The 21,223-nt window shown below is 41.0% G+C and overlaps 2 long non-coding RNA genes across 3 annotated transcripts in view; one reads left to right on the top strand and one right to left on the bottom strand.

The window, feature by feature from the left end:
• LOC310852181 overlaps nt 1–21,223 on the bottom strand; it is a 110,531-nt gene that overhangs the window by 39,255 nt on the left and 50,053 nt on the right. Inside the window, exon 2 of the long non-coding RNA XR_014568014.1 lies at nt 20,201–20,361. This is a non-coding gene — a long non-coding RNA (uncharacterized lncRNA). The remainder of the gene's footprint in view (nt 1–20,200; nt 20,362–21,223) is intronic.
• Nucleotides 566–10,785, top strand: LOC310852167. Of its 2 annotated transcripts, none has more exons than XR_014567998.1 (5): nt 566–759; nt 1,445–1,568; nt 8,329–8,554; nt 9,624–9,766; nt 10,613–10,785. It is a non-coding gene; the product is annotated as an uncharacterized lncRNA (long non-coding RNA). The 2 variants fall into 2 exon arrangements; XR_014567999.1 differs by having other exon boundaries at nt 1,445–1,576.

The raw sequence follows: 21,223 nt of genomic DNA, 5'->3' as shown, positions 1-21,223 counted from the left end.
AACTTGCCTGTGATCCTGTGCCTGACCTAGCCTGGTTTCCTGCCTTGGCCCTGTTGGACTGACTCCTTGTAGAACCCTTGGATTTGGGACCGGACCTGGACCACTTTACTTGGGTTACCCCTGGGCCCAGCACAACTTATAGGAGAGACACGTGGCTCGGGTTCGCTGCAGGCTAGGTTCCGCGGTAAATGCTATCCCCAGCGGTGTGCCATTTTGCCACCCCCTAAGGGGTAACACCCGGGGTGGACTGTACCCCCTGCACCCCCTTCCTATGCCCCTGTATCTGCACACATGCTGTAATTCTCGGCTTCTAATCCTGTCCTGAAGGGCCCTCCTTCTCCTGACTTCCATTGATTGCTCAAGTCTTCTGTTTCTATCAGCTCCTAGCTTGTCCGTTCTGCTGACTGCTCCTCAGTGTCCCACCACCAGGCTCCGGACTCTAAACTATTGTCTTTGGAGCCTTTTCTGAGGGGCTCTTGGGAGACAGGCTCCCAGCAGTCTTCTTCATCCAGCCAGAACAGAACATAGGAAGCTGCCTCTTATGGCATCAATCCATTCAACCACCTAGCTCAGAACTGTCTATTGGCAGCAGCTCTCCAAGATTTGAGAATGGGACATAACTGAAGATGCCAGAGATTGAACCTAGAATCTTATACATGCAAAACAGATGCTCTGTCATTTGGCCTTGATCCTTCCCCTAAACTCTACTAAAATGGTGGTGTCTGATTCTTAGGTCTCAGCTTATGGCAAACTTACCAGGTTAGCTAGTAGTCTGTTAGTCTGCCAATTATAGTTATACACATATATAATTCTATTTTGATTACATGTGTCGCATCCGGTCTCTCTTAACAGCAAAACCCTTTTATTCATTAGTGAATATGGCACTGAAATTCTTCGCTAGTGGGAAAGAGGCAAGGAATTTAATTAACTCAGCAAGTAAAATGCATGCAGCGACAATGAAGTAAATTCAGAGAAAATAAAATTCTAATAGAATTTTTTTGTGGTACTGTGAAAAGACATAATGGAAGTTGATTTGATTTAGAGATTTCCATAAACTCAGAAATAATGGCCTTGTTAGGAATTTGTCACTAGGAAAAAAGAAATATTTTGATGCTACACTTTGGAGAGACATGAATAGCTCATCTCACACAAATTAAATTTGGAACTTTAATAATATATATTTTTTATTTAAAAAGTGCAAGTATTTTGCTCATAAAAACATTGCACACTATAGTTTTAATTCAGCTATTGTGTTTCTGTGATACACCACACACTGATTGAAAATAAAAGGGCAGCAAATAAATCGAAAGGCAGCACAACTGAAAGTGGTTAAATTCGGTTATCAAGTAATTAAATGTACGGCAGCGAGAGCAAAGATGGTGGGCTACTCTTTTTGTGATGACCAATGATTTTCAGCAAATAAATTTGATTTGATCCTTAACAGGCACCAGATTTTGTGGAAGATGTGACATTCTTAGACAGCTGGCAAAGGGTTACCACGATGCTATCAAATTAAATATCTGACTGGAAAATTGCCCAGAAGACACTTCTCTGCGTTCTAAAACATGGTGTGCAGGTTGTCCTGGGTGGGGTAGAGATCCTTTTGAAGCAAATGTATAAACACAGATTACCAAACACACATCTGTATATGTCATTACCTTTAACAGAAACAGTTCCTGTCCAAGCAAGGCTGACTTGCCTATTACCTTATTAATCTGAAATTGCTCATAGATTTGCATAAGAAATAGGGAACTATTTTCTGTGGCAGCTTGTTTGGATACCCTTTTAATAGTGTGTATCTCAGCAATTTGCCTTTGGCAACAAAAATAATAAAAAATGTTGTTTACAGCAAAGTCTAGATTATCCTGTAACCTTAAATGCCAGTGGATGAAAGACTTTGACCTTGTACTATTGAATTAGGTAGACTTGTGTCTATGCATGTTTTTGTGAACAGACACACTTTCTCCTCAAAATTACCAGTGACATTTTTTATTGAAATAGGTGAATTATTTCTTGTTAAAAAACAAACAAACAAACAGAACACTTGTATTTCAATAAAATCCATTAGTGCTAAGTTTTTTTGGGTGTGTGTGTGTTTGTTTGTTTGGGTTTTTTTTTTGCTATCAATGAAGCTAGAATGTTTTTCATAAATGTATTATAAGGTTATAGGTGCTCAATAGGTCAGAAAAAAAATAAGTACAGTGGCTTCATTGAATTATGTGAACAAATAGACAGCAATTAAGGAAACAAAACCAACAAAATGCATAGAAACTTTTGATATATGTTTAGAGACAGTTAGTGTTGGTTATCTAGAGTGTGTCTGAGGGTGAGAAAGAAAAAGAGAATTTAATGCATCTATTGTTATTTGGTGGTAGTGAAACACTATAGAATACCAGATTCTACCTTTAACTGTACTAATTAGAAGTGTGTTGTTGTTATTGTTATTGTTATTGTTGTTGTTGTTTTTATTGTTATTGTTACTGTTACTGTTATTTTGGGGGTGTTAAAATTATCTGATCAGTCATAGATTGGGTGAGCAAAAGAAAATTGCTTTGAACTGTTCAGGACAGCTTGCTTTCCTCAAAAGTTATGAAGACACCCCTTCCCCCAAAAAGCAGGAGAAAATTAGTCCCTTTTTTCAGGGGGGAAATATGGTACTTTTGGAAAAGTATGGAGGGAAGTCTCTGGCAACCTTGGAACCAATTCCTTAAGAGGGGCGATGGCTCCTGCCTCCCTATCCCTACCCTCCTTCTTTGTGGCCAAATTAAAGTACTGGTTCAGTTCTTCTAAAGGTAAAATAGGTTATCTGGCTTGCCACCTCCCTTTATTTGGAATACCACTAACAAGGAGTCCAGGTGGCACAGAAAAATATTGGGGGAGTTGTATGCAGCTTGTGTACTGAAGGTTAGCTGTTCCTTTATTTAGGGCTGGGGTCTAATCTCAGTGGCAGAATTTCCAGATAAAAAGTGGTGAGGTGACTCTGACTGAATCCTTGGAGAGCTACTGCAAGTCAATGTAGGCCAGGAGTGACCAGTGAGCTTTCTTGGAATAATATTCCGTAATTGGGGTGCTGCAACTGAGGAGGGCCTCTCCCCAGTTGCCACACACTTCACTTTTGTCAGGGACTGTGCTGAGGAGGGCTGCACTGTAATGGTGGCAGCCTTCCCCTTCTCCTGCTCCTGAATGGCTTGCAGAGGGGCATAGTTCAGAAGGCAGAAGCTGGGAAATACTGGATGGGGAACAGCTTAGGAGAAGAAACACTGGGAGAGAGAGGGTTAACAGATTTGCAGTCTCTGGATAGCATTTCTCCGCTCAGCCCAAGGTTCGAGAAGTGCGCAGAAAGTCTCAGTACAGAAAGCACAGAGGGTACAAGCTCAGATTACAAGACATAGGAGTGAAATAGATCAATAGGGACTGGAGGGGTCTAAGCCTTAATTGGGAGTACCGCCATTCTGGGTTGACACTTTTTGTCCTTTGGTGTTTTTATTAGAGAAAATAACTGGTAAGAATTCCTTTAGTTTGATCTCCTCATATATGGCCATGGGAGAGGAAGTCAATTCAAGGAAGCCTGACAACTTTGCATACTCACAAGGCTATGGGAAGCACTAAAACTGCATGCTTACAAAGGTCTTGAAGTCCTGTGAATGAAGTAATTCATTAGTAACAAAAACCTCAATGCTTGTCAAGTCCCAGTGGCACAACTGCTTGTGCTAACTCAAATATTTTGTTTCAGATTATTGTAGCAGCAATGAGAAAATGGTCCAGTCTGAATGGTAAATTTGTTTCGGATGAAAATCAAAAGCAGAATCCTTGCTGACTTGCTAAATGTGTGCTACACCTTTCTATTTAAAAGCTATCTGCAGGCATGATGTCTGTTTATTTTTTCAGAAGATATGCTCAAGACCATATTGAGCAGCATACATATTCATACTGCTAAATCCAAAATGGGATGCTTCTGCCTTTGATAGAAGTGCATAATTCCACCATGGGTGATAAATCAGCCAAGATCTATCTGTGCAATCCATCACACAGATGCAACAAATTCACACTAAATGATAGCTTAGTTCAAAAACTAATATGAGAGCTTTTGGGATCACATGTCTCATCCATAAATCTTTAGGCACATCATAACTCCTTTATGAAAAACCATATAAAAGGAAGAAAATTTCAAATGCATTATCTCAAGACTTCATAAATATTTAGGCTGCAATGCTATCACACTTATTTAGAATTAAGTCCCACTGAATTCAATGATACATTCTCTCAAAATATGGGCTATAAACGGGTGTCTACTTAGGAAGTTGTAGGTATTTATGGAGGGGAAAAATAGTTCTCAGTGGCACCCCATAGCAAAGCATAACTACTGAAGCCCCCCTAAAGCATTCTCCTAGTCATGCTTTCTGGACCCAGTTCCATAGCCAGGACTGGAATTACTAGAACACAGTGTCCCGAATTCCTCTTCCACAGAGCCAGTCCGGGAAGAAGCTGATCAATGGTATCAAAAGTTGCAAAGAGACTGAGAAGCAGGAGCAAGGCCACACACCCCTTGTCATGCTCTCTGTAAAGGTCATCCCAGCACAACTAGAAGCATCATATTAGATAGGGGAAGAAATGGAGAATCTACCTAATCTGCACTTTCTGAGACAATGTGTGAAATGAGGCACAGCTGTTCTTTGAAATTCACACTTTCCTGAATTTTTCAAAGCAGTTTTGCAACCAAGCAATATGTACAAAAATGTGCATAGTCGGACGAATTGTGCATACAAATGCATGTATGTGTGAAAAAAGCATACAAAATGCATTCTATTAGGGGGGAAATGCTTGTGGAAGCCATATGTACCAGAAAACATTGGCACAAAAATGGTGGTGAATTTTCATGGGAACTTTAAACACCCACAAGCTGATATGGAAATATGGATGACTGAATTTAAGGTTGGAAAAATGAGGCACTAATAAAACAAAAATTGACAAATTTGCCCTTTCCTAACCCATACAGGCTTTAACCACTCAACACAGAAATGGTTGGGGTCTGAAGGGAGAACACAATAAGTATGTTGAGAGGTAGAGATGACCATTGGTTTCCTGAGGCAAATACTTGAATATGCATCTTGGGGCAGCCAAAGGCCCATGAAATATTCTGCCACTATTAACTGAAGGCCCTTTATCTTCTCCTAGCACCATGGAATAAACCCCTGTATTCACATCAATTGTTGCTTTAAGCAAAAGTCTGGTAGAAAGTCAACAACAAAATGCTTTTGAGGGAATTAAAATTGGAAGCCAGATTCCATACTGTTTCTGTAGTAAGTGGCTAAACCACCTTGACTGATTATATACGGAGTTGTCAATTTAAGCAGACTCCTCTCTCTCATCTCAGAGCACTATATGCCTCTAATCAGCACAAAGAAGTGTTACCTGAAACTTCTCTCAAAGTATTTGTGCTTTTAGCCTACAACTATACTGCCTTTTCTTTGTCTTCTCTTTTCTTCTTTGTCATGATGTATGTATACACACAAACACACCAATACAAATGCATATCACTGCAGTGGAGTACATCCTGAAATGGCATTTCCGTGTGCTCTGGTTCCCGTCATGGTGTCCCATTGTGCCAGAAGCGGTTTAGTCATGCTGGCCACATGACCCAGAAAGCTGTCTGTGGACAAATGCCAGCTCCCTCAGCCTGAAAGCAAGATGAGTGCTGCAACCCCAGCCTTTGACTGGACTTAACCATCCAGGGGTCCTTTACTTTTACCTTTACCTTTTATATCCTGATTGTATGCTGCATGCAGTATCTCTTAACTTTTCTTTATGCATTACATCCTTAAATAAATATGAGGTAAGTACAAGATTTATTTGTTTTAATAACACACACACACACACACACAATTTACATCTCACACTGGCTGTGAAAAATAGCAAGATGAAACTTCACGTCAAGAACATTATGAACTCTCAGGTTTTAAAATGGGCTAAGAGACATTTGTATATTTAATAACACGCATAAAAAATGAAATGCTATAGTTACAATGAAAAGCAGAATGAGTAGGAGCTTGTTGATAAGCGCACAATAGTCTCCCCTTTCTCTTCTCTTCACAAGTACTGTCATTCTGGGATAGTAGGGATTAATTCCCCTTATTATTATTTCTCCAACAGAAAGACATGTTTCCTTGTTAGTCATATATAGCGCTCACTATTAAAGTATCTACATTTCCCGAAAGACAACATAAAATTGCCAGAAAGTGTATCTTTCCCGCTAAAACAGGAAAATCTCAAATACACAGTTATGAAACAGTCCTTGCTTATTGTCTTGGCAATTGATCACCGCACAACTCCAAATAAAGTAAGTTGTTGCTTATTTACTTTATTTATAAACCTACTTATAGGCCACCTTTGGTACATAGTCCACTAATCCTAAAAACAAAGTGCAGGTTCAAGGATGAAAAACACAAAGATTTTTAAAACTCCATAAATCTCAGCAAATATTTCAAAATTCTTGTCATTCTAAGAAAGCTCTCTTAAAGTACAAAAAGAGAAAGACACACACACAAACACACACAGTCGTACCTTGATTTCCGAACAGCTTAATTCACAAACAACTCAGAACTCGAACGGCGCAAACCTGGAAGTAGGTGTTCCGGTTTGCAAAGTTTGCCTCGGAAGCTGAACATCCAGCGTGGCTTCCACAGCTTCCAATTGGCTGCAGGACACTCCTGCAGCCAATCGGAAGCTGTGCCTTGGTTTCTGAACATTTCGGAAGTCAAACGTACTTCTGGAATGCATTCTGTTCAAAAACCAAGGTACAACTGTACTCACCTAAAGGTTTTCAGCAAAGGTTTTCTATGGGGAAGGAATTCCAGTTTTGGGGTTAATGTAACACTTTAGAACATGGGTAGGGAAAGTAAGGCCCAGGGGCCGAATCCGGCCCAATCGCTTTCTAAATCCGGCCCGCGGACGGTCTGGGAATCAGCGTGTTTTTACATGAGTAGAATGTGTGCTTTTATTTAAAATGCATCTCTGGGTTATTTGCGGGGCCTGTCTGGTGTTTTTACATGGGTAGAATGTGTCATTTTATTTAAAATGCATCTCTGGGTTATTTGTGGGACATAGGGATTTGTTCATTATTATTGTTTTCCAAAATATAATCTGGCCCCCCACAAGGTCTGAGGGACAGTGGACCGGACCCCTGTTGAAAAAGTTTGCTGACCCCTGCTTTAGACTACCCATCCCCAAGCTGGTGCTTTCAATGTGATGCTAGACTACATCAGCCATTACTGCTGGACCCTGATATTGGCCATGAAAGCTGGGTTTGATGGGAGTTGGGAGGGTACCAGTTTGGGGAAGACTGCTTTAGAATATTCATATACATTATCCCCACAGTCATTTGTTTATTGCTCCCTTATGCAATAGTGCATCCATGGAAGATTCCCATTGCAGAAGCTGTACTCATATATCACAGGATATCTGGGCATGATGCAAAGTGAAGTACGAACAAGTTGACCACTGTTTCATTTTCTCATAACTCCTCTGGGTCTTCATTCTTCAGTAGGGTCATGATAAAACTTGCAACCTCCACAAGCAAGCAGGCAGAGTCATGGCTCTCCCCTGGTGGCTTCTGCCACCGCCTTCCATTGGGATGCCCTAGTGGCCCAAGTGCCAGAAGGAGGTATAATTCGCTGAGAAAGTCACCTACCTGGGGGGTGAGGCCATGCTTGAAGGGCGAAAAACACAACAATACCTTGACCACAGGTGGCCATGCAGGCCATTATAGGAAACCTTATTGCAACCACCTTTGCTACTCTGCCTTGTCTGGACCAAAAGGATGTGGAGGTGCTGGAAGCCACACCTTCAAATGAAGTTCAGGGCTGGAAGGATGGAATTTGTGGTGGATTCCGGCAGTTTCACAAATAGTATAACCACAATGTGTCTCTCCACCCCACCCCCTTGCAGCAAGCTAGCTTATTATGAAGGCTTTCAAAAGAGGCACCATGCTAGGTAACTGGGAGATTTCCTGTTCTGTATAAGTGGAAAATATTTCAAGGTGGAGACCGGAATATTTTTGCTAATTTTAACACTGAGAGTTTCCGGGAAATGGTTCCCTGCTTGCTTTTAGACTCTCCTGTCCATGATGATGATTCTGTTTCAATAATAAAATATATAAAAAGTTAAAAATAAAACTTGCAGTTAGGATATATAAAGTAGTCATCTCAATTACTAAAAATTATACTTATGCTGCTTAATTCTGCATTTCAGTAGTGTTTAATATGTTTAAAGTTGCTGCTCCTCTATAGTGTCATTCTTTTCTCTTTTTTTGTACTTCTTATCCTAAACTAGTGTTCTTCGGCCTCAAATCTGTGGATGTTGGGATTACAATGCTCACCATCCCTGACCACTGGCTAAACCAACTGGGGATGATGGGAACTGCAGTCCTTCTACAGACCCAAAGCTGAAGAGCCATGTCCTAAGTCATGCTTGAGAAATATTGCCATTTGATTTGTGATGATAATTCCCGTGATTGTGTTTGGTGAAATTTTTGACAGCAGCATTATCACTAAATAAAGTAAGCCACTCCAGTCAATCAGATTGAATGTGAGTGTGGGAAAATAAGCCTGAGCACATTGGCATCAGGGAGAACATAGGACTACAACTGATTGAAACTAAGAATGCCTGCATTTGGATATCCTGAAAAACTATTATTTATTGTGATGTGAATGAAACTAGCCTCCTCCAGACTCACATGTTTCCCTTTCCTCTTTTCCTCCAGTGCGACCACTGGAATTTTTACTTCCAATTTTGATTAACAGAAGGTCAGAGTTAAGTCCCCACCCCAAAGTGTGTGGTAAAGCTAAATTATTGTTTGCTTGAAACAAACCAGCTTCACAAACCATGGGTTGAAGTTGGCTTGTTTCAAGCAAACCATAATTAAGATTAACTACAATTAGTCCATAATTAAGATTAACTGCAATCTGGATGACCTAGCAAACTCTCTTTAGTACAGTGGTACCTCAGGTTACATACGCTTCAGATTACAGACTCCGCTAACCCAGAAATAGTGCTTCAGGTTAAGAACTTTGCTTCAGGATGAGAACAGAAATCGGGCTCTGGTGGCATAGCAGCAGTGGGAGGCCCCATTAGCTAAAGTGGTGCTTTAAGGTTAAGAACAGTTTCAGGTTAAGTACAGACCTCCAGAACGAATTAAGTACTTAACCTGAGGTACCACTGTAAAAGAAAAGAGAAAGAAAAAAATGGAAACCTTTTAAACTCCTCCATGTGGGTGCACTAGGCAAAGAGTTGAGAAGAGTTGTTTCCTGCTTGGCAGGGGGTTGGACTCGATGGCCCTTGTGGTCTCTTCCAACTCTATGATTCTATGATTCTAAGGGTGTGTGTTTGAATCTGAGGGGCACAAGCGGGTCTAGGCTCATTCCTGAGGCAATAAATTGCAATAAACATGATTTAGAAATACAACATGCCTTTCTGAAGCGCTGGGAGATGCTCTCTGACACTCACAAAAATAAACATAAAAGCAAGCAAGCAATTTTAGCTCAGCCCTGGATTTGAGCTGTTTGCTGCAGTTAAGGTCTTGTACTAATCTGCACGCTCCCAACTTGCTGTCTAACTTTGCTTTGCAGGTAGGAGATGCAAAAGATTAAATTCTTGAAGCAGCAAGCTGTGAGATGTTGGCGGCCAGATGGGGGAACTTGACATGAATGATGTACACAATGTAATATAACCCCAGACATCTGAAGCTCTTGCAGTACTTAGACTCAACTGGGTGAGTCAAAGTCACAAAAGGGTAATCCTTGCCCATGATATAGTACGGTGAGAGCTGCCGGCTCAGGTCTATAAGCAATGATTATAACCCATGTGATTTATTTTCTCTTCAGTCAGCATAAAAAAAAGCTTATTGATTTCTTTCTCTCCCCACTGCCCCTACCCATATTGCTGATTATTATGTAGCAATTTCCTAACCTCTTCCCAGTTCAGCAGAGAATACTTACTATTTGCTAAATTGATATCCCACCTTTTTCTTTATAGATTTAATAAGTATTCTCTCTTCATACACCTCAAAAGGATGGTCTCTTCCCCCCTCAATTATCTGTTTTGCTCATGCATTCCGTTTGTGGATGATGTAAAACAAAATGATTGTAGACATCAATATGCCAAAATATTCCAATATTGTAAACTGTGGGGAAGATGCAACAAAATGGAATCTAACGAAGGCAATCTAAAGTGCTGAAACAGGAAGCCAATGAATAGAAGAAACTCAGACTTTATTCAGCCCATTACTTGTCAGTAGGGAGGGGGGGTCATTCAAATAGTAGCCTCCCTATAAGCAGAGAGAAGGAGACCAATGTCTGCAAAGAAAAGCAACTTTTTAAACTTTCTAGTCCTCATTACTGTGTGGAAAGAGCATAAAATAGAGAATATTAACAAGGAAATGTGAAAACCAGAATGCAATTTAAAAGGAACACACAAACACACACGTACATATTTTTTAATACTTTCTTGAGGCTTTAATTAATAAATTAGAACATTTGGTAGCCAGAAGGACCAGAATTATTGATAGGCAATTCAGCCTGTATGACAGGTGGTAGAATTCATTTTATGTTCAAAATAGACTGCTGATCAGTGACGGATGAAGCAACGAAAGGATTGTCTGTAGCCAGTTGAAGAAATGAATCGACTCCAAAACAAAAAGCAAACAACACCCTTGTTCCCAGAAATGGCTGGGATCCAAGATCTATTGGGGCTCATCTAAGAGTCTTTTGCCATCCCAATATAATTATGAAGGTCCCCTCCCTTTGAACACCTGTCATTAGGTTTATGTGCTTGTGTGTGTGTGTGTTAAAATGCGTTTGAAACTTCTCATAGTTCACCCTGCAACATGGGAAGCTGAGTTTTTCAAGGAAAAGCATCTCTAGCCATAACAAGACAAATAAATGAGGTGTATAGGCAGGAGGAAAAGGTCCCCCACTGCATGGCATGGAAAATAGTCGGATGCTGTCCAGTGGACCAAAGTAACCAGCAGATTTGGGGGCTAAGAGACAGCAAGGAACAGCACAAAAAAACAAAAAACAAAAAAATCCCCACAACTGCTTTTTGTGTCTTTCAAAGAGATGAAGCCTTGATCACTTCCAGGAATAGGATTTGCCCAACTTTCAGGTGAAAAATAATTTTTGCCATAAAATACTTTTTGCCATAATGTGGGTCCTAAAAAGGGGGCACACATTCTCCCACTGTTGTTGTTGTTAAAATTTGAATGCAGCCCTTCATCTGAGGATCACAGCGTGGTTTACAATATGAACACATACAAACACATAAAATAGTAGCAAACCAAACAACAACACCCCCCCCCCAGTTTAAAAGGTCCTAGATTGTTTAATGAGCCCAAGGCCTAGAGGAAGAGGAAAGTTTTTGCATGACACCTAAGACATGGAACCAAGGCACCAGGCGAGTCTCCCTGGGGAGAGCAGTCCACAATAACATTCTAAAATCAATTCATTATAAAATCAGTTCAAATCAAATTGATGGCAACCACTGGGCTAGAGTTCTGTGAAGAATTACCAAAGGAGGGGGTCAGGCTGTGGAACAGCTTTGTCTTGCAGGCCCTGCAGAAAGATGTCAAGTCCCACAGGGCCCTAGTCTCTTGTGACAGAGCGTTCCACCAGATCGGGGTCACAGCCGAAAAAGCCCTGGCTCTGGTTGAGGCCAGCCTAACCTCCCTATGAGAAATATATTGCATTCCTCCCTAATTCTGGCATAATATCCTAGGCCTCTTTTTTTTTTTTAAATAAGCAAACATTTCATAAGTAAAGTCAACCACAGTAAACAATTTAAAAGTGCTTAAGTCCTAAGTCAAAAAGCCAAACTATTACCTATGCTTATACAGTGGTACCTCGGGTTACAGATGCTTCAGGTTACAGATGTTTCAGGTTACAGACTCCGCTAACCCAGAAATAGTACCTTGGGTTAAGAACTTTGTTTCAGGATGAGAACAGAAATCATGTGGCAGCGGCATGGCGGCAATGGGAGGCCCCATTAGCTAAAGTGGTACCACAGGCTAAAAACAGTTTCAGGTTAAGAATGGACTTCCAGAACGAATTAATTCTTAACCCAAGGTACCTCTGTAAAAGGGAAGAAGACCATTCTGAAACATTTCCCTTTGAAATAATGGGTCTTTCAGAAATAACTTTAATTGGATCATGACCTTTGTCCCTCTCCACATAGTAAATCACTTTCTCTCCAGATCTTACTTCCTTTTGGAATGAAGATTGACATTACTTTTTATTATTAACCACATAAAAAGCTAAATAAACAATTGAAATAAATTCAGTTCTGGGATAAGAATATTGGTCTTGATTTTTCTTTCTTTTTCATTTCTTTCACTGAAGATTCAGTTGGTAGATGTAGTGGTATAGCACAAAAAAATCTTTGCTGTCATTTCAGTTTAGAGAAAACTTTGTCTAAAGCTGTATTACTTTACTCCCAAGCTGAAGAACATTTCAACATGAAAAGTGCATCTCAGTTGCTCCACCTCAGGCTACAGAGAGAGAGAGAGATCTGACATGCCAACTTTGTGTGACTTATGCCTCATTAATATGTGGTTTGGTTTTTTTTAAAAAAGAAAATGCGTACAAAAATTTGTATTTAAAATGTGTACTTAACAGTCTCTCAAGGTGCACATTTCTGCATGTATTTTATCCAAAAATACAGTTATGCATTTTCAACCTAGAACGGAGGACTATTTCACAAAATCTGACAATGCAAAAATCCAAAGGCTAATTACATTCTGATCCATTTTATTAGTCCAAGAGATGAGAATTAGGCCAATTCATTTAAAATGGAAGGCCCAGTGGAATTCTCTTCCTTTCCTGTTTCCAGTCTCCAAATCTGTGAGTTGTGACCCATCAAAGAGAGCCATCTATTTTGTCCCATCAGGAGTTTTACACCCCAATTTTTGCAGGTCCAAACAAGCAGCTATGGATACCAGAAAACCTATCCAAGCTAGGGCTTTGGAGAAGAACTTTGGAGTCTTGTAAATGCTCTCATCAAAGGTTCTGTGAGTATTTCAAGCTCTTGAATTCTTGTCCAGCTTGGATTAAATTGCTATCTAGCTTGCCATTCAAGAACTATGAGATGTTTGCAATCTGCCAATGATCTCAGGGTGCCCTTGAGTGCTGCATTGGCAAAGCTGGAAGGTGTGAAGGAAGCCCAACCACTACAAAGAACCTTTGGGAATATAGATTCTCTTTGATGAATAGGCTCCCTCCTCTACCAGGTTCTTGCTCTGTAGCATCTTTGTATATCCACATTCAATCTAATGCAGCAATCAAGAGTATGGGCAACGTTAAAGCCATTCATAGAAGACACACTGACTTCCTGGTCTTCTAGTTTCAATCTTCACAATCCCTAGGAGGGAGGTATTTCCAAATTGGATTGACTCACACTAGGGTCGCCATATTTCAAAAAGCAAAAACCAGGACATCCCAAATGTTGTTGAGCCTTTATTAGGAACCTCCCTCCCAGCAAAATGTGATTTTTTGATTGACTTGCTAAGGAAATCCCACCCCACCCGCACCCCCGGACATCAATTCTGCCTTTGAAATCCCAGTAATGTCCTGGAAAATCTCGACAAATGGCAGCCCTACTCAGACTATGAGCCACGCCATCTTTCTATTCATTTGGTTGTACATCTCTATAAGCAACAAGGACAAGAAGTTTATCAAACCTCCGTTGAGCCTCTCTACATAGCTGGTGTTCTGCTGTTTGATTAGGTCACATGCTGAATTCAATAACGATAACTGATTCAGCTGCACGCAGGTCCAACTACATGCCAGCTCACTATGTGAAAATTCACTTATCTGAACACAAACCATTATGCCCAAACCTTGCTATATGCTCCACAGATTCAGATATCTGAACAGCCAGCTTTGTTACTTCCTTGCTTATTTGTACTTTGCTGCCTTTTCCGAGCAGAAGCCATGCAAGAAGGGAGGGAGGGAGATCAGAGAACAGGAGAGATTGGACAGATCGGACATCAGGAAAGGTTGGACAAATAAGTATTTCCTTTGTCTCCCTTTTGCTGACTGGCACCAGCCATTTCAGGAAGAAACCATGGAGAGAGGAGGGAGATAGACAAATGCTAGATGAGAAATGTTCCCATTGGAATCAATGGAAATTGTGGACATTTGCCTAACTAACAATTTCTAGGGGACACGAGTCTGGTAAGCAGGGGCTGCATGTAATAATAATTGCATTTTTTATTTGTGGGAGAAAAGCAATGACAAACCTAGACAGCATCTTAAAAAGCAGAGACATCACCTTTCCAACAAAGGTCCGTATAGTAAAGCTATGGCTTTCCCAGTAGTGATGTATGGAAGTGAGAGCTGGACCATAAAGAAGGCTGATTGCCGAAGAATTGATGCTTTTGAATTATGGTGCTGGAGGAGACTCTTGAGAGTCCCATGGACAGTAAGAAATTCAAACCTATCCATTCTGAAGGAAATCAGCCCTGAGTGCTCACTGGAAGGACAGATCGTGAAGCTGAGGCTCCAATACTTTTGCCATTTCATGAGAAGAGAAGATTCCCTGGAAAAGACCCTGATGTTGGGAAAGATGGAGGGCACAAGGAGAAGGGAACGACAGAGTACGAGATGGTTGGACAGTGTTCTCGAAGCTACCAGCATGAGTCTGACTAAACTGCAGGAGGCAGTGGAAGACAAGAGTGCCTGGCATGCTGTTGTCCATGGGGTCATGAAGAGTCAGACATGACTAAACAACTAAACAACAACATTTTTATTTGTTGTCTCCCCATCTTTATCTTTTCCACTGAGTCTATGCAACCTATGGTTTGGAAAGGTGAATGTAGCCCATTGCCCTGGGCTACTTGACTCCTGTTGAGTCAAGTGAGCAAACAGGAGTATTTTCAAGAACCAGCCATGTTCAGCTTGGTGAGACCTGCTCTTAACAGAGGACAGGAGGAGCTTTAAAAAAAGTAACCAGGGAGAAGCAAATTGAAGCAAATGTCTACATAGAAGAACTTTTAGTTCGAAGTTCTTCAAGCTTGAAGAAGTTAGTAACGCTGTGAGTGGGAAGGTGATCAAATAAAAAAGTGTTGTGGTTCCAAAGCCATCTTCAGCTGACATTTATTATATCTGCTGTCTCAGTGAGGTAAGGCGGGGGGAGAATAAGGGCCTCTGTGACAGTCAAATAAGATATTGATCAGAATGGTGCCAGCTTTGAAATACTGTAGGCGGCTCTGCAGTAAGTCTTTTCAAAGGACTGTGCAAACTCACAGTCTGGATTTGCTGAATGAGAAACAGGCATGGACACTGAGGCTTCATCGTTTGGATGTTAACAGGCCTCATCCATCTGAACCCCTGCATTGTTGCAGAGCAGACTCTTAACACTTCAATGGCAAGAGGAAAAGTATTTCACAAGAACCAGCTAAGACCTAGTTCTCATTTCAGGGGCTAATCTTTGCCTGGACTTGCATTTCAAAGCACCCATTTGGTATTCTTCAGGGCCTAGAGTGGACAACACAGAACTCCAGCTAGTTCAAAACCAGTTCAATTCTGCTCCAGCACATAGCTGTCAACTTACAGATTTGAAAATAAGGGACCAGCAGCCTCAAAAATAAGGGATCAGCAGCCAAAATAAGGGATTTTCCAAGCACAGGTATGTTCAACTTCTGAGCCCCTCCGAGCCAAAGGCAGAAAGCCCAGCCAGCAGCCAAACGAAGCCTCAAGCCTCAAGGAAAACCACTGTCACCTCTTCACTGGGAAGCGCTGAGCAAAGGTGAGTCCCCAGGCAACGCAGCCGATTTGATCAGCACAAGGCATGCAAGCTCTACCCCCCAGTCATTCTTAGACTTCTTATTGGGTGAGCAACACAGCCAAGCAACACATTTGGAGCCTCCCTCCTCCCTGACCAGGAGGAAGGGAGGAGAGGAGCTGCTTCCTTTGAAACCCGGGAAATTTAAGGGACATCATCAATGAGGGAGAGCAGCAGGACACGGCGCTGGGATAAGGGACAAGGGACTGTCCCGCCAAATAAGGGACGCTTGACAGCTATGCTCCAGCAATGGAAAGCTGCATCTCTTACAGAATTCTGCTCAGCAGCAAACCAGTGTGCAAATCAACTAGTAAGGAAATCTTTTTATACGAGAGAACACAAAACTTTGGCTCATAGCCAAAAAACACTACTGCACTAGCTTAAGCAAGATTTATTTACATTTAGCCCTTTTGTCACTGGGAAAGTGACAAGGCTCTTTTCCTGCAAATTCACAAGTTTAATCTTATGGGGGAATTATTCTGTGTGCAAACACTGCTTCTCCAACACATACCACTTTCATGATCTCAGCACAAGTGGAAAAGAATCCTTTGCACTTGGAAAACAGCTCTGAGTGGCAATTTGCCAGAGTGTTCCAGTCCCCCCCCCCCTTTTTTTGCTCCCGGTGAGAAATGGTTTCTGTTTCTTTGAAAAATGTAGGGCCAAAAGAAAAAAAGAAAAGAAAGAAAGTGTTTTGCTCTTTCACCAATTGTGCACAACAGGAGTTTTATTATGCAGGTGTTTGGCTGAAACAAGCCTAAAATGGTTAGTCTTTGTGAATCATTTAGGATATCCGAAGAGCTGATTGCAACTTTTAAAGTGTGTGTGTGTTTTATATATTAAAAGGGCAGTTTAGCACCTCATTTGGGGTAATTAATGTGCATATCAATAGAGGTGCACCTAAGCATGAGGTTGGCCTTGAATGTTTGGCACAATCCTGTTAAGTTGTGGGTAAACATAGCAGACGACACAGCGATTCTTCAAACAGTTCTTGTTTATTCACAGACCCAGAACAGAAATGAACTGAAGGGTTCAGCCAGCCTGCTTATATAGAGCTCCACTACAATGCAGCAGTAACAACTTTGTGTAACTATCCAATCACTGAATGTCACTTTCAATTCCTTATTTGCATATGTGGACCTGAGTATCTCCCTGCTGGCCCAAGATGAGAACTTCAGTACATAACAAATCCCATAGAGTATATTTCAGAGATGTGGCATGGGAAAATATACACATATATGAATGAATGAAAAATGGGAATTTTCTGTTTGTGTGTGTGTGTGTGTGTGTGTGTGTGGAGAAAGAGAGAAAGAAAAATCCATGCAATGATAACAACAAGCACATGTGGCCCAGAGGTTAAGAGACAATTCAAATCAGTATTGCAATGGGGTGGCCCAGAGAAATAAAAGTGATTTAATCTTTTCCATGCCATGATCCCATTCTACATCATCCTCTAACCAGGTTGCTATTGCTCCTGGAGAAAGATGTAATTGGCACTAGTGGTGGGCAGCAGAAGTGAATTTAAGGGTGCACTATTGGTTCAGTTGCACTGGCTACCACTCAGGAAAGAGACTGCCATGGAAACATGGGATTAAATTGCCTTTCTTATATACCATAGTCCCGGTTTGGATGGTCCACCTCTCTCCCCGCTCAACTTCTATTTTAAAAATAAAACAAACAAACATGTGCTAAACATCACATCTAGGTTGACCCTTGAGTGTGGGGGCCCAGGTAGACAATATGAATGAATTTTATTATTTCGGTCACAGACCAGTTCCAGCCCACATACAATATCAAGGAAGTAAAAAAAAATATGATAGGGATACATTTGAATTTGCAGTTAGGTAGAACAGGGACAATACAGATATAGCAACAGCTAAAAATATATATAAATTAAAACTTAGTCACTAACATATAACCTAAAATTATCATTTAAGGCCTTAATCACTCTGATAGCAAAGCTTGTTCCCTGAGTTTTATGGCAATCACACAGAATTTGGCCACCCTTAATGTGATCTCAGGATCCTTGAGGGAGACAGTACGTTCATGCAGGATGGTGAACACCCCGAAACTGCAAAGTGTGGCTAGGAAGTAAGGAAAAGGAATAAAAGAAGGACAAGTGTTATCATCTTGACTTGCTTTCCCTGCTCTGCATCCACAACACACACACACACACACACACACACAGAGAGAGAGAGAGAGAGAGAGAGAGAGAAGGAGGTTTCACACTTTTATCCTGGTTTTCAACAAAACAAACACACCAACCACTAGCATGGAGATTGCGATTCAGGATACATTAAATTCAGTGAGTCTTCTCTAGGGAGGAGTAGCATTGAATAGTTGGAGTTCAGAATTCTACAACCTCATAACTCTGAATTCAGAATCCTGTTGACACACGCAGATCCAGACGGGAAACTTTTGCACTCCCATGAAACATTTCCCACTGGAGGTATGTGCAGTAACAATTTATAGGTTTACATATGCACACATATGAGTTCATGCTTCTGCCTCATTTTTTACACCTTGAAGACTGTCAACTGAAGAGATGAACTGCCTCCATTAGATAGATTGTGTCTGAGGTAATAGTAAGGTTGTATCCAGTGCTTTTTTTGAAAAAAAAAATGTTTAGGGGTACTCTCATTTATTTTATTTTAATTTAATTTTTAATATTGTTCTGTATTGATTTTTAAAAATTGCATGTCTATACAAACATTGTATGCTATCTCTTAACCATTAACAAATGAAAAATATATAAAATAAAAAATATAAAGAAAGAAGAAATAAAGTGACAAAGATAAGAAACAAAGAGAGAAAAAAGACAAGATTATTTACATAACTCTCATTTAGACTCCAGAAAATCACCATTCTATAGTTCAAATCGGGGAAAATAAATACAGTAAATGGACAAAAGTACAAAGATTCACAAAATGTTTAGGGGTATGCATACCTCTGCGTCGCTCCCAGAAAAAAGCACTGGTTGTATCTGATCCAAAGGCTCTTTCATACATGTAACTCTTCATTTGATACAGCAGACTGAAGTGATAAAATGTTTCTGTTGCAAACCACCCTGTGATCTTCACATGCAGAGTGGTATACAAATTTAATTAAAAATGATGCACATGTAAGTGTCAGCACGGGACGCGGGTGGCGCTGTGGGTAAAACCTCAGTGCCTAGGACTTGCCGATCGCATGGTCGGCGGTTCGAATCCCCGTGGCGGGGTGCGCTCCCGTTGCTCGGTCCCAGCGCCTGCCAACCTAGCAGTTCGAAAGCACCCCCGGGTGCAAGTAGATAAATAGGGACCACTTACTAGTGGGAAGGTAAACGGCGTTTCCGTGTGCGGTTCTGGCTCGCCAGAGTAGCTTCGTCACGCTGGCCACGTGACCCGGAAGTGTCTGCAGACAGCGCTGGCTCCCGGCCTATAGAGTGAGATGAGCGCACAACCCTAGAGTCTGGCAAGACTGGCCCGTACGGGCAGGGGTACCTTTACCTTTACCTTTAAGTGTCAGCAGGGCCTATATAATACACATAAGAGGGAAAGAAAGAGAAACAAACAAACAGAAGTATTAAACAGTTGCACCAAGTTTATTTGCAGACAGATATGGCAAAATAAAAAGCTTAGGACAACCATGGCCTATTTTGAAATACATAATGGAACAGAATTCCAGAATTCAGCACTGTCTCAAATGACAAAATACTGATAAATACACAAAACTGGCCAGCTTCTGTATGTATTCTTTATATAGTGCCCAGTTTTCATCTCAAAGGGACAAAAACACTCTCACAGGAATAGTTTCTCCCAACCAGCCCTTTCCCCTGAGAAGTTTTAATATTTGTCCCACACTGTAAATTGATCCAGTACATGTCTATGTGACAGGTGAACCATGTAAAATCTGCTTTGAGGGTTTTTTTTTTAAGCCCTGCTGCTGAACAATTGGTCTGGGGGAAGGATGGTGAAAATAAATGGAATCCATCAAGGTCACAGCTGAACAAGAAAAATTGAGTCTAAAGTACTAGAGAGATTGGTCAATTGATTGGGAGAAAGGGGGCCTCAGAAGCCACCACCCCAAATGTAAGAAACAGCAAAACTTGTTTCTCAGGTAACACTTTGGTAAATCTTTTAGTGGCAAGGAAACGGCCAGGTTGATCTGCCTCACACAGATGCCAAGACATCGCTCAGTCTTCAGGTGGTTGTAGGTGCTTACACAAGAGACACAATCAAGTGTGTGAATGCTGGATCAATGACTCCTGGAAACTTCTAGAAACTCCTGCCTGTTGGTACAGAAGAAGAGGGATATATCCAATGGAGCTGCATAAATTCTGCTTCACTCTTTAAATGAACAAATGCATTTCCAAGTTTCGCAGCTCTTCTTCAACGATACAGTGGTACCTCGGGTTAAGAACTTAATTCGTTCTGGAGGTTTGTACTTAAGCTGCAACTGTTCTTAACCTGAAGCACCACTTTAGCTAATGGGGCCTCCTGCTGCCGTGCTGCCGAAGCACAATTTCTGTTCTCATCCTGAAGCAAAGTTCTTAACCTGAAGCACTATTTCTGGATTAGTGGAGTCTATAACCTGAAGCAATGTAACCTGAAGCGTATGTAACCCGAGGTACCAATGCATTTCCCTTTTTCAGTTTCTCGAAGAAAGGAAGAGGCTTTCTTTTTCTTCTACTTGCAAAAACGAAGCATATTATTCCAAAGTGTTTGGGGTGGGAAGGAATACGAATGAAAGGTGAATGAAAACAGCCAGAATTTCCCTGCATGCAGTAAACTAGCATATCAGGGACAGGAATACACTAACACTCCCCCCCCCTTACATGCTAGGTTTCTAACTTTGTGTGTGTGTATGTGTTTGCTTTTATGTGGTAGAAAACAACAACCCCTCACTGGTAGGCCAAAGTGGAATTCTACCACCTCTGCATCTTAAAAGAACAATTAGTTTTCTGCATCACCTTTATACATTTTCCTCTTCTTTATATCATGGATTGCTGCTGCTCTAATTTCAAGGTGTGCCAATCAATTTTACAGTGCAGTGAATGCCAGGGAAGGGCTCTTCATCACTTAAGAAAACTTGAGTGGGGGTAGAATGATCATCAGGTATTGAAACTGCATTGCAGGAGAAGCTAAAATATACCTAAAGCAAAATTCAAAGAGAACTATAGGATTCCTTCTCAGGAACAACAGCTGAGAGATTTCAAGGTAACTCTGAAGTTTCCAAAGCACTACTGAAACTTCTCAGAGGGGTTACACACATCATTTCGTTGTTGCCAGATGTAATTTTTTTTTAAAAAAAATGGTTGTATATATACCATACATTTAAAGCACATTGCTTCCTCCAAAGAACCCTGGGAATTGTAGTTCACCTCTCACAGAACTACAATTGCCAGTACTACGATTCC

Source organism: Podarcis gaigeae, assembly GCF_964106915.1.
Source record: "Podarcis gaigeae genome assembly, chromosome: 9".
Taxonomy (NCBI): Eukaryota; Metazoa; Chordata; class Lepidosauria; order Squamata; family Lacertidae; genus Podarcis; species Podarcis gaigeae.
This window is presented reverse-complemented; position numbering and strand designations above follow the sequence as displayed.